This window comes from Pteronotus mesoamericanus, unplaced genomic scaffold (assembly GCF_021234165.1).
Source record: "Pteronotus mesoamericanus isolate MK-2021 breed Mesoamerican mustached bat unplaced genomic scaffold, CSHL_Meso_final contig_164, whole genome shotgun sequence".
NCBI lineage: Eukaryota > Metazoa > Chordata > Mammalia > Chiroptera > Mormoopidae > Pteronotus > Pteronotus mesoamericanus.
This window is the reverse complement of record NW_026555065.1, coordinates 27,455,685-27,470,696: the sequence shown is the minus strand read 5'-3', so window position 1 is coordinate 27,470,696 and position 15,012 is coordinate 27,455,685. Positions and strand designations below refer to the sequence as shown.

The 15,012-nt window shown below is 36.1% G+C and overlaps 1 pseudogene; it reads right to left on the bottom strand.

Annotated features, from left to right (window-relative positions):
- Positions 1-14,761, bottom strand: part of LOC129063079 (60S acidic ribosomal protein P1-like) — an 81,275-nt pseudogene extending 66,514 nt beyond the window's left edge.
- Between the last annotated feature and the right edge of the window lie 251 nt (positions 14,762-15,012).

Genomic DNA, 15,012 nt, shown 5'->3' with positions numbered 1-15,012 from the left:
TGTTTCCTTGCCTCATTCAGCTTGTAGAGGAGGCTCACATTCCTTGGCTTATGGAGCCTTCCTCCATCTTCATAGTCAGCAACTGCAGGTCTTCTCATATCATATTACTCTGACCTCTCTGCTTCCCTCTTCCAGTTTAAAAACCCTTTTGATTATATTGAACCTACCTGATAATCTAGGAGAATCTCCCTTTTTTATTTTCCCTTATAATTCAAGGTAATATATTCACAGGTTGTAGGAATTGGGACATGGACATCTTTGCCAACCATTATTCCGTCCACTATACCTCTGGAGGCCTAGTCATGCATGTATTCTGGCATTTTTGTTTGCTCTTCAAAAGGAGATACAAAATTTTTGCTTAAATTACACCTCCTAAAATAACCATATGCTGGTTTACCTCAGAACTGAGGCCTTATGTAAGGGGACTATAACTATTGCATTTTCATCCAGATCTTTTTTTTAAATTTTGGAATCAAAAGTAACTTTGGAGGAAGAAGAAAAAATGATCATTTCAAAGCAGACTAAGGTATATTTTTATAAAACATAAAGCAGACTTAAAGAACATTTCCCAAGGCACAGGGTCCAAAAGAACAAGTTCATTTTTTGTAACCTTCCTTGGCTCCTAAACAAATCCACTAGTGTTGTGAATACAAGGGAAGTTACGATTATTGTGGTTTGTATCATATGGTGATGATGTACATGCATGGCAAGCACAGAACCTACTTTCCTTTAAGTACATAGGCGATCTTTATAAATATCATTTTAAGTAGGGCCAGTACTTATAGAAGTTTTTCTCTTACCAGTTAGAGGTATTCCCTCCAGAAATATGCCTTTGCTCAAATAACCAGGCCAAATGAAATATGGTTGAGGTCCTACAAAAACTCCTACTACATTGGAGGATATATAAGCAGAAGGTCTATCCAGGAAAAGCATATCAAAGGAATACAATTTTCCTGTGAAATATTTCCCCATCACATAAAATCATAGATGCATTCTGTTGAAAAATAATGTTTGACTCCTCAATGTAATAAGATTGTACCTAGGTATGCAGCAAGTCTTTTAAAAATCACATATTTAAAAAGAAAGTATATATATATATATATATATATCTTTCATTAAATATTGATACCAACACTCAAGCAGTAACCAAAATAATTTTCTACACTAAAAATAAGAAAATCAAAATGCTGAAAGTGGAAATATGGTCCTGAATCTTGGGCCACATTGTCCACCTGTTTCATTTTTGTTTCCATTAAAAAAAGACTAACACTTCATCAATTTCTAAATTTTTTACAAACCTCACATCATCTCAATGTTCTATCTTTATTTCTGTGATGATTATTTACAGTTTTTTAAACTTTTTCTAATCACTAAGTCTAAAAGCCACTTTCCACATTCATTCATCTCCTAATAACTATACAGTTAGTATAGGATGACTCCTTTCTTAACCTGCTTAATTAAAAATACACATGTACAGGGATTCATAAACACATACAGATATGCATATAGTTATACAGTAACTCCCTTCAGCTCTTGCCTTGCAGAAAGGAGTGGGGGATGGAAGGAAGGGAGGGGGGAGGGAGGGAGGGAGGGAGGAAGGCTTGGAATAAACCAAAATTGTAATTATAAAAGAAACCTTGACATTCAAAATGCTCTATTGTCTGAGTTACTGCCTGAACTCTTTCCTAGAGGGTTATGAGAGACAACATTAAGGTACTTTTTTCTTCTTCTTTCCAACAACTATTTTACTCTCTACAGATATATAAAGGCTATCTATATATATATTCACTGTAATGCAATGGTTTGAACTTGTACATTTGTGCTATTTTTAGCAAAAGTGAATTTTTATTGGGACTATTGATCCCCAGAAACTTAAGGAACCACTACTACAATGACATCCAGAAGATTCTTAATGTGCATAATGATCGATAATAGACACTCTTCCCGAAGTCTGATGAATTGTGCCCTTGTTGATTTTGCCATAAGTCTGCATTCTTACAAACTTATTGGCTTATTTCACGGAGATAATAGGTTAATGAGCATGTCGTCTTTAAGGACGTTAAACATATCTAAAGGGTGTGAGTTGAGGTGGGGAAGCGCTAATTGCTCACTTGGGGCAGAAGTTTGGCATACATTAGCAGGTGCCTGGTCACCCAGACGACAACACAGAGAACAGATACTCCGCAAATAGTTCAAGTAACCCCAAACTCTACTCACTTTGTGTTTTTGCTTATGACAAGTAATTCATTATAAAATTGATCAGAATGTATTGGATAGTAACACTTGTTTTTCCATGTTGTCCTCCTAATGTGAAAGTGTTATTTGCAGTTACACAGCATAAATTAATACATTATTTTACTAGTAGCTAGGATGATTTTTTGGTCTGAGATTAATATACTCTCTAGAGTAATTCTCTTTAAAGATCAGTGATAAGCATTTGCCAAAAAGCTAGCCATGCTTATATGTATTCAATAGATGTGACTCTTAGAACAAACTGAGGCCAATTGGCTTGTATAGGAACTCCTATCAAAAAAAAAAAAGTATTTTTGATTAACCTCAGGGAAAAGAAACTCTTTAATGTAAAGGTACATAATTCAGACAAACTGAAGGGGAACATTATTCTTGGGTCACTTTGCTCAGGAATATGAAAGAGAGAATCACTCTACACCTAGTTAAATCTCCTTCCTGACATGGAGTCCTGCAGTGATAGCAGTTGTGAGTGGCTGGAAAGCCAGGAGCAGGCGAGGACAACAGCGTTTCTCACACACACACAGATACCCGGAGGCATGTGGTCACCACACAAACCAAGTGTGAGCCGAAATAAGCCTTGGAAACAGAGTACAACCCATCCAAAAAAAAATACTCTGATTCAAATGGCGTCCTGGAAAGTATGAAATACAGTTGAATTTTAAATCAATTTTACATTATTCACAACTCAATCTCTACCCTGCTCCCTTCCCTCAGAACTTGATTTTAAATGACAATTTTAGTTTGGATTTTAATATTCCTTCCAGTGGACTTTTCCCTGATGGAATTTAAAAGATGAAAAGCAAACAAGCCCACAGTCATTAGCCCTCATCCTTCTGGCGGCATTTTGTGCCGCCAGTATGTTTATTTTTCTAAAATCAATGAAATAGACTCATAACATCCTGATTTTCTCTTTGCCTTAAAAAAAAAACCCACTAAAGTATGTTTCTTACACATAAATTAGATACCAATCTTGGTACATGCAGCTATTAGAAAACTACATACACATCAAGTAAACCAAGTTGTTCACAATGTGAAAAGTTGGGGGAGAAAATTTTTTCTTAGATCTGCCTTTTGTAGTTCCTTGACTGGCTGATAAGAAATAACCCTAACCATAACTAACTAGAGAGGGGGAAAAGGTTTATTGTAAATGAAGTGTACTATTTTTTTTTAAAAAATGATAAAACTTACAATCTCTTATTTGAGGTTTTCCTCAGAAACTGATTTTACCCTGAACATCTGCAATATTAGTCTCTCCTTTCATTTTGTTAAAATCTACTCATTGTTTTGTAATCCACAGGAAATTTCTAGTTCTTCTTTGTACACTGACCCAAATATAATTCTTGCCCTTTCCATCATCTCAAAAGAAAAAAAAAATACAAAACCATAAATGCAAACCTATTAATAGCAGCTAAGAGAAGAATATGGCAGGGGTGGGGGGGACCCAGATCATACACATAATGAAAAAAGACATTACAAATCTAAAGCAAATTAGTAATACCAAAATGTTTGTTCTTTAGAACTAATGCATTTTGTTAAATTGAGAGCATGTCAAAATATATGGTATGACTTTAAAGGAAGGAAAATATCCTGATATATGGTGTGCACATTTCTAAAACATATTTCTCAAGGGGATTCATGAAAACTAATGTTTAATTTTCCTTATAGTGCCTTCTGACCCAAGTTTTTTCATAAAAGGAATCCACCATACCTTCAAAATGAAAAGCATTCTTTGTTTCAACTCTCTAACCACAGAAAATGTAAAGCTTGAGTAAATTGTTATAATATCTGTTCACTATAACAAAAAAAAATGGGAGCAGAATTATACTATTGAGCGAAGCAAAAATAAAATCACAAGTAAATTTTAGAGGTTTTTCTGTAATTTAGGCTTAAGTCTTACAAAGTGGCATCTGAGTTTCCTGGTGACTTTTCATGCCTTTATAACACACCAAAGTCATTGTATAAATGGCTCTACAGGGCCTCTCAACTCTTCACCGACTTCTTTCAAGAAGCTAAGAGGCCAGATTCTAGCCTAGCTCAGTGGTTCCCCAAATTCAGATCATACATCATTATCATCAGGGGAGCTTTTTAAAAATGCAAATGCTCTGGGCACACCCCAGAATCTAGTGATTCTTACTCAAATTAACTGGAGAGAGGTGCATTTGAATGTCTAATGCTTCCTAAATGAGCAACCAGGATTTCGACCATCCTAGGTAAGGACTACTCCACTTATTGACAAAGTAGCCATGTTAAGGTTTCTATCCACTCCTGCAACCTCTCTAATAACTATCAGTTCTTAAGATTCTAGTATGCACTAACCAATCATATTCATGCCTCCATAAAACATGTTGTACAGGTCAATAAAAAAAGATAAAGAGATCAGAGATTTAATGACATTCTCTAGATTTCAAGATGATGTCTACCGATCTTTTGCCAAGAGAACTTCTGCATTCTAGATCATCTGACTTTTAAAAGTCTACTTTATAAAATGAATCGCCCGAGTCTGATAGTGACATCACTCTCCCCCACCAGCCACCCCTCTGTTCTTCAGGTCCTCCAAGTTTTGTGTGGGATCTGAAACTGAACCGAAACTAGTCCTATTGCCTTGTCCAAAAATTATAATATAAATAACACTTTCCATGACATTACCTAACATTTGGCCTGAATTTGAATATGCCAACCTCATGTCAGATCCAAAATTTAGAAGTAAACAAAAGCTATCTAATTATCCAACAAAGTGAGGTTTGTCCAGGCATCCAACTGGCGTAATAGAAAAGAGCTTGATTGCTGGAATTAGGCTGACTAAGAAATGAATCCTGGCTCTCCTGTTCTACATTAATTATGTCACTCTTGGTAGACTTCCAAATTTTTAAGCTGCAATTCCTTTATCTTCATAATGAAAATAATAATACCATCCTTACAGTGTTATTTTGAAGCTTAAATGGGACAATGTATGGAAATTGCTGTGACCATAATAAATGCTCAACAATTACAAAGAATTCCAGCTCTACCTCTTGTGGCACTGGGAAATTTCTTAAATGTTCTGTCTCAATTCATCATCTACAATATGGACATAATAATAATATCTACTCTCTTTAATGGTTGCAATGAACAATACATGTAGAGCATTTCATGTATTCTTCCTTGTTGCTAGCACTTAGTAGGGTAATTAAATGCTAGTTATTTATTTTTTACTTTCCTTCTTAAGTTGTTTTCTGAAGATTCAGGAAGAGATTTGGGTTTGCAGAAATAGAGAGGATCTCAATTTCCTTTCACAGATAAAGACACTGAAGTCAGAGAGGCTCGGGTGCCTTAAGGTCACACAGCCAGTTAGTGACAAAGCTGAGTCTTTGACCCTTAGTCTAGTATTATCTTTACTATAACGTCAATACTTCTTTGATTTCCCCCAAAAGATGAATGCTCTTTGTGATGAACCTAAATCACTGAAAAAAAAATCATTATTTCATTACCCTCATGGTTAGAGAGTAAGTCTTGATTGTGAACGTACAGACAGCCCAGAGACATATGAAAGGATGTGTCCTGGGCTCTCTGTACGTCCAGCATCCCTAGCCATCAGAGAGAAGCAAATTAAAACTACAATGAGATACCACTTCATACCGGTCAGAGTGGCCATCATAAACAGGTCCACAAACAACAAGTGCTGGTGAGGTTGTGGAGAAAAGGGAACCCTAGCTCACTGTTGGTGGGAGTGCAGACTGGTGCAGCCACTGTGGAAAACCATACGGAATTTCCTCAAAAAAACTAACTTTTTGACCTACTGCTGGGTATAAATCCAGCAGTGGGATTATACCCTAAGTATCCTGAAACACCAATTCAAAAGAACCTGTGCACCCCAATGTTCATAGAAGTGCAATTTACAATAGCCAAGTGCTGGAAACAGCCTCAGTGCCCATCAGTAAATGAGTGGATCAAAAAACTGTCATACCTTTACACAATGGAATATGCAGCAGAAAGAAAGAAGGAACTCCTCTCCTTCACGACAGCATGGATGGAACTGGAGAGCACTATGCTAAGTGAAATAAGCCAGGGGGTGAAAGACAAACACAATATGATCTCACCTATAAGTGGAACCTGATCAACACAATAAACAAGTGTGCAAAATATAACCAGACATGGAAATAAAGAACAAATTGACAGTGACCAGAGGGGAGGGGGTGGGGGTAGATAACAGGGCAAAGAAGGGGAAGGGTATGTCGAGGAACATATACAAAGGACCCGTGGACAAAGATAACAGTAGGGGGAGGATTGACTGTGGGAGCTGGGGGTGGGGAGAGTGGGGGAGAGAAATGGGGGGGAAATGGAAACAACTGTAATTAAACAACAATAAATAAATAAAAGCAACTGTTTTATCATTGTTTGTTATAAAATACTATCAAAATATAACAACCTAACTCTATGAATCTTTACTGCAAAGTAAAAACCAAAGAATGACTAAGTCTGGTTAAGAATCAGACAGAGGTATCTTTTCCCAAATGAATATGAGCATGGACTGTCTGGAATGTGCTGCTTATTCTTGGATTATTGGCTGTATATAAACAGAAAACAAACTCTCCTTGCCTACCTACAACTGGAAAACAAATCCCCAAGAGCCCAGTGAGCACTCTCAGGGAGACCGATGATAGATGTACAGTTGGGAGCCACTTTCTGTGCCCTGAGCAGGGAACGGGCTACAGAGATGTGGGGGAGGCGGGGGGAAGCTGTACATAAAACTTGAGAAGAGGGCAGTGGATATTCTGGAGTCCCTTTGGACTTTTTCTTTCACTCGCAGAGGATTGCAACCTAAGTGGTTTTTGGCCACAGCAGAAAGCAACAAAAGCCTGCATGGCTGATTTTTCTTAAATGAAAAAAGAGGGGTTTATGCTATTTCAATTGCACAGTCCAGATGGTGTTTTCCATCCCTCATGCTCCTTCTGTTGCGGCCATGTCTTGTCTATGGCTTTTGAGGCAGGGCACACTCGCCAGTCAGCAATTTCACCACCGCTTGGGTCCAAATGAGCTATGGAGAAAGAAATTAGGGTGAGTGAAGAGGCCACAGCTGGGAGAGATCAGCCACACTCAACAGCCGTCTCCCACATATGTAAACAGAGCAGACAGAGGGAAGGGGGGTGAGGAAACAAAATACTGAGGTTTAGAGGGTAGTACTTGAGGCCTGCGAAGTATGCTTAACCACATGACGTGTGCCTACAGGTTCTAACCCAATAGCTGAAAATACCCGAGTGTCTCTGAAAAAGTGACTATTAAATTTCTCAGCCGAAACATTCAAATGCTTTCTGATACCACAGAATATTTTTTTCACACACTGAAACTGTTTCTTAATACCTAACTGAAAGGAGGGAATCATTTAGTAAGTTTATGCTCAGGTAGGAAAGTCCTTTAAAAATGGACTCCGTTGGCTGGATTTTGAGTTCCTGCTGTGGTTTTAAATCGCTTCACTGCATTTTCCAGCTGAAATTTCTAGGATTCGAAATTCACAAGGACCACAATTCTACCCTGTTTATTAGCAGATACATTAAAGAATGTAACACATCTTTCATAGCAGACTTGCATTTGCACCTGAAATGTAAAAGGAAACTAATGCCTTTAGCAATGGATTATGGCTTTTTAAGTACCACTTTCCTTGCATAATACTGCAATAAAAAAAGAAAACATCCAAATGAGATATCAGTATTTTTTCTCCAGAGTGAAGGACATTTTTTTAACTCCGTAGTTGTGGTTTGTGTTCAGCCACCTGCTATTGAAACAGTAATTTTTTTTTTCTTTTCCTTTTGACTAAACCTCAAAATGTGATTTTAAGCTATGCTCTATCATTTCCATTTATGGTATTCTCACCCTGAACATTCACTTCTCTTTTAGGATAATTATTCTTTATGATAATTTGGTGAGATCCCATACCATTCAGGAATATTTTAGATAATTTATTTCCATGTTATAAAAATGGAATAAATATTTTAAATTTTATAATAATAATTACCACCACACTACTCAGTACTTAATTATATGAAGCAGTCTTTACAGAGGACTTCACAAGCATTATCTCAATAAAGTTCAATAATCATACTTGTTAAGTTCTGTAACTTAAGCCTATTTTACTGGTGAGAAAAAATTAGAACTGAGAGACGGTAAGTAACTTTCCCATGATTGTATAACTAAAATGCAACATAACCTGAGCCCCAGTCTAGAGCTAAATGACTCCAAAACTAGTGTCCTCAACAACTACGCTTTATTCCCTTTCACTTTATTAGAAATAGGATGGACTGCATTTATGCAAGTCAACATGATCTCCCAGCCCTTTAATCACTGACAGGCTAGGGCAGTACTCTAATAATCAATAGCGGTCTAGTAAAAATGATTAACTTTCTGCCTCAACAGATCACCATGATACACCAGGATCCCTTGCCTCCTTTATTGGATATTTGGAACCAGACAGATACGGGTTCAAATTCTAGTCCAGTACTTCATAAATGCGTGATGTTGGACAAAGGGCTTTACTTCCACGTCACTTAGTTCCCAGCAATTCCAAACTTGCAGAAACAGCTGAACATAAAAATTAAATGAATGTATTAATTAAATGCATTTCAAGTGTCTGACATAGTTTTGCTTAGAAAAGCATAGCTAGAAATTGCTACTTGCCAGCTACCAGCAAAGAAATCACTCCATATCCATTAACTGATTAGAATGCTTTGGACTCTAGACTGGTATTATAGAGGTCCTATTGCTCATAGTATATGAAAATGTAACTACTATATTAATTAAACTTTCCTATTATTGTAGGTGATTATCATAAGTAAACTTCTGTGCTAGAGATTTCACACTTAGTAAAATTGGTCAGCTTTCCTTGAATAAGTATCAATAATAGATTTATAAATAGGGAAAAAACCAAATAGTTGTACACACACACACACACACGAGGTCTGTCTGAAAAAAGTCCAGCCATTGTTAATATAACGAGAATGGTTTGAGCAGCATCAATGTAACCTGGCAGCCAAGGAGAATGGACTGGGATATGCATGCGTGGACAACAACGACTTCACTGTACTAGTCAGTGGGGATGGTAGATGCCATTGAGTGAGCATGTGTACTGTGTGGCCGCTGCATTCAAAATGACTAAGAGAGCAGAGCAACAAGTCTGCATCAAATTTTGCATTAAGCTTGAACATTTCTCCACATGAACTATTTGGATGATTCAGAAGGCCGCAGCTCTGGGCAACCGGTGATTGGCAGCTTCATCATGACATGTCCATTCCTGCATCATGTTTCATGCAGAGGTTTTTTGTGAAACATCAAATCACTCATGGGATTCCACCCTCCTATAGCCCAGATTTGGCTGTGACTTCTGGCTTTTCCCAAAACTGATATTCTTTGAAAGGGAAGAGATTTCAGTCAGTGAGATTTGGAAAACATATGACAGGGCAGCTGATGGCGATTGGGAGAACTATGTTAGGTCCCAAGGTGCCTACTTTGAAGGGAACAGAGGCATCATTGTCCTATGTACAATGTTTCTTGTATCTTGTATCTTCTTCAGAAAATGTCTCTGCTTTTCATAGTATATGGCTGGATACCTTCTGGACAGACCTCATAATATATATATACATATGCTTATGTACTTATATGAATAAATAAAACAATCAATTCACTTCTGTTTTACATAGGTTGTTAAAAAAATGCCATTTCTACTAACTCATCTTGGTGAATGTATGATGTGATAGTAGCAAAAAAGTTAAAAGTCAGAAAAGGGATGGAGAAAATAAAATTAAAAATTAAACTCTATTCTTAAAATTCTGTGATTGTCCATCAGTAAAGTCATTTTGGAAAAATAGCCTGAGAGTAAAATTGTAAATACCATATATTTTTTAATATTAAAGTGTTGTCTAACAAAATTACTGAAAATTATTTTAAAAAATTTAATCCCAAAATTATTTTGAATTGGCAGATATAACCTTAATATTAATAACCTTTTTTCTGTTAAAACCTTACCAGTTTTGTAAATAGTTATTTATACTAATTAAAATGAAGACTACAAAGAATTATATTTTCATTAAAGTTTATAATTCCACACTTATTGGAAAAGGAGGAACTTCTAGAAAAAAATCTTATATTTAATCCACAGCTGTATTTTTCAGTATTTCTGTCATTAACACACTCCAGCCTTTTTATGTCGAAGATTTCTCAAATAAACTCAAGCAAAATGTTGTCATTTGTTCTCTAAGCTCATTATTTAAAAAATTATAGGTAGGATTAGATACTGAAAAATGAAAACCATTGCACATCCATTGATAGGTCATATTTTATATTTTTAGTTTCCTCAATGATTCTTAAAAAAGTATAGAGAGTATCATAGGTGAATGCAGACTTCAGGATCATTTTGTAAAGCTGGTATTCAGTTAGGGTAGAAAACCTTTAATTCCTGGGTCTAAAGAAGTATAAAGAAGATGGCTGGCATGATCCACACCAATGTTTGATTAGATAGATGTATTTGTAATAAAGCATGCCCTAATACTACATTCTGAGGCAGTGCTGGAAGAAATAATATAGAATCCAAAAGACATTTTCAAACAGTGTTAGTGTGTACATCAGTCAACCATCACATGGCTTGAGAGTTGTATAAATTTTCATGCATCAATTTGAGCAACTTTATCAGACTTAATGTTTTCAGCTGTTGAACAACAGATATATCAAACTCATTCATGTGAAATTCAATGAGGATAAAAAATTTTAACAAAAAGGTAACAGAGGCTCACATGAATAATCATTTCCTGTGAATGACTATAAGTCAGACAAACAGAATGCAGACCAGTGGAGCTGCTGTGTGATTTGGACAAGTTCCTCAACCACTCTGATGTGCAGTAACTTCATGGAGAGGGCAGGGATTGGCTGATTGCCAGTGGCGACCTAACACTAAAAGTTTACAAACTGTGTTTTTGTACACTTGTTTTAATAAATGAAACTCAATTTGAGAGTAGAATTGTACTGAACTAGAAATTTAGAAGTGGTAAATGTCTTTTAAAAGTTTTGTAATGTTGTCTTCCTGAATTATTCTATTTTTTTTCTCATATGTGCTGACTTACATATTTACCTAACCAGGTACTATGTATCTATTTTCCCCTGCCACTTAATTTATATATGACATATGTTTTTGTACTTTTTATTGTATCTCTATCCATCTTTCCACTCATCAGAAAGTAAGTTCTTTGAGGACAAGATCTGTGCCTATTCTTTTTTATATTTTTCATTGTAGGTAGCAAAGTGTTTTGCTCATAAGATGCATCCCTTAAGCATTTTTTCATAAATTAATTAATGTTACCTGAGGGTATCAATTTAGTGTGAGGTCTGGTGTCTGCCTCTCCCTGCTATTGCCTCACTCACTGAGGCTGTAGATACTGCATAATCTAAAACCCAGATTAGGGAATTTCTCCACTCTTCCTTTATTTCATTGCTCCAAGCCATTTCAGATATCATCTGCGCTTGCTTTCTACCCTCTTGGCTTTGAGAATTGGTTCACCCTCCTCATTTTGTTCCATTTGGTTTTGGCAACTATTCCCAGACTGTTTACCTTGTGTACTGACCTTGGAAACCCATAATATTTGCCTCTGCTAATTGTCTCCGCCTCTTTTGGCTCCAACTTCCAAATCAGTGCCCAGACCAGGCCTCTGAGACACCACCTGCCCCATCTCATGGAAAGGAGATCATATTTGATTTCTTTGGTCAACATCCATTTTATCAGGTTCATCCAAAACCAAGATTTGTTTGTAATGGGCACTTGAAACCCAGACTGCAACAATGTTAAAGTTTCTAGCTGTGAAGTTGAAGAGAACAGTTATTTGGTTCCAATAAGTATGTACATTCAAATAAAGCAGTAGAGAAAACAATGCACTTAAATGTGTAAAGAATATGGAGAAAAACACTTAAGAATTAAGGAAGATAAAATACAACTGAATTATAAAAAGAACTCCAGAACTTTAAATAGAGTATCTAATAAAAACCCTCACTCAACATAGATCTCACTTATAATATTCTTCTGATACATGATCATTCTGACTCTGGTTTAATACTGTATTTCCAGGAATAAAGAGCCAATATTTCAACAATTCTATATTAATTGGAAATCCACATTCAGTAATTTTCAGTGTTTGTCTGAGTTCAATCCTTTGAAACCATAAAAAAGAAAAACCCTGCTCTTCCTTTTCCACACACTTTTAAAACATTGTAAGAGGACCACAGCAGCCCGCACTACCACCATCATCTTTGTGTGTGCGTGTGTGTGTATGTGTGTGCATCTTAATCATAAGAGCTTTCTACTCATTAATACTGAGGCAAGTACCTCACATATATTATCAGTTATCATAACCTATGAAGTTATTATTAATTTCACTGTGGGCTCATGTTTAAATTTTCAGAGTATGACTTCTACCATGCACTAACAACGTGGCCTGTAAGCTTAAATTTTAAAATGAGGACGATGATACATACCTCATACAATTGTTGCAAGCTTTAAGTGAATTAAAGTGTATGGTAGGGATTAAGTGAGGTGAAGTATGGAAAAGACAGGATTTTTAACAAGCTGATTGTCATTAGCCATCAGCATTAACTGCTTTTGGCCAGGCATCCTAGTCTCCTACTTCTGCAAGTGATTTAAAAATAGTCATATAATTATAAAAAGTAACACATATTCAGTGTTAAAACTGAAACAAAGAGAAGTAGAATGAAGAGATAGTAGAATAACAGAGATAGTATTCAATGTATATCTGTTAAATATTTACTTGTATATCACTTAAATTATTTATATAATGAAAAATCATCCAATTTGTATTTTGTTTTTAGTGATAATACACAAGCATCTTACTATGTTGTTGGAAGCTCTACCCCTTTATAAATTTCATTTGGATGAACATACGATATTCCATCAAGTGAATGTATCATGATTATAGTAACTAGTCTCCTCATTTGGGTGCTTATTTATTTTATTTTTTCACTATTATAAACAGCTATGTAACAAATATGTTTGTTCCTAAATATTGCTTTGTTTTCAGTTTTATTAAGATAGAGCTCAGGTGTTTTCTTAAAAAGAGATAATCTTCATATATATATTTCCAGTTGATATTGTTAACCATAATGTAAGGTTGCATACATACATATCTTATATTTAGGATGGATGTGTGTGTGATTATTAAACTTTATTTTGTTGATTTTGTCCCATATTGATTCAATGAGCACAATGTTTTAATATATTTTTTACAGTTCTGCAACTTCTACAAACATCATGTGTCTGCCTAACTTTTTGTTCAAACTATCCCTATGAACTTTGAGGAAAAAGTATCTAAGACAGGCACTTTTGACATTGTCACTGGAGACAGCACTCAAGTTTGAAACTGGTCTAGTAATCAAACTTCAGGAACATTGTTCAAATAGCTAAAAATTTACTAACTATACTATCATTTAGTCCATGTGTCTTCATATCATCAACAAGATGGTAAAATTCCTTCTGAAGGATGCTATAGCAAGGTATCTTCAGGCAATTTGGGTTCAAACAATAATGTGGAATTTGAAACTACACTGGGACATTTTAGAAGCAAACCATTTAAAAACAGCTATTAGTAAGTTTTATGAATTAACACTGGTCTGTCTCATTTTACTGCCTAGACCTTTATCCTTGCAACATTTAGAAAGCATTTGTTAGGGACCGTGCCCTCTGTGCCATATATGTTTCTCAACAGAAAAATAATAACACTGCCTGAGAAATCAGGTTTATTGCTGTAAGAATAAAAGCATAGAAAATTATTATTAGATAATTTGTTTTTAAATATAAAAGCATGGGTTATTGCATGGATGGATAAAGGGGAGGCTGGATGGATGAAATATAATTTCTAAAATGTTTACAACATATTAAAGCTTTTATGGTCAATAGTATATTGTCTTATGTTTCTTGAGCTTGTGGGTTGATGGGCAAGTCTTATCAAAGTACATGTTTGCTAAAAGAATCAGCTATCATCTGTTACTTCTGAATACTAAATAATGGAAGCATTGTTTTATTCCACGATTTAATAACTTAAATGTGTCAATGGATAGATTGTATTCTCTGCAAATATAATTCTTCACATAATAAAAATAATTTCAAGTGAAATTAGATTTTAGATATTACTTGTCAGTGAACTGTTGTTTATTCCCTTTCAAAGCACTACCCCCAAAAAATAATTTTAAAAGAATTACTCATCTTTGTTTCATGAAGAATAAACTAAGACTGACAAAATTAAAGGGTCCTTTCCACACTCTCAAGCAAAGGATTCTCATGACTTGCTCGGGGTTCCCAACGTAACTTAAAGGGAAACTGTCACAATGTCCATAGGGTCCTCCAATGTCTTGCAGCAAGACCCCACGTAGGCGGCACCAACCTTGACTTCCAAATGGTACAGTACGTCTGCAAAAGGAAAAGTGATGGCATTATTTCATAAATCCGACGTGAACCTGGGAGAAGCTTCCTGCCGGCCGGCTGAACCATTGTCGCGATTGAAAAGTCGGTTGATGTCACTGTCACATTCTTCAGGAATACTGACCGGCGAGCTGCGTTAAAGTCCACTGCTGCGACCACCGGAGCCACTTCTACAACTGGCTGTTTCACTCATGAGACCTTCCCTAACCGGATCCAGACAACCTTCCGGGAGCTGTGTTTTCTGGGGGTTGGCTACTGATCCCAGGGCTGAGCACCGGCCTCTCACAGAGGCGGTTAAGTTTGCACTGCCTGCCACTTCC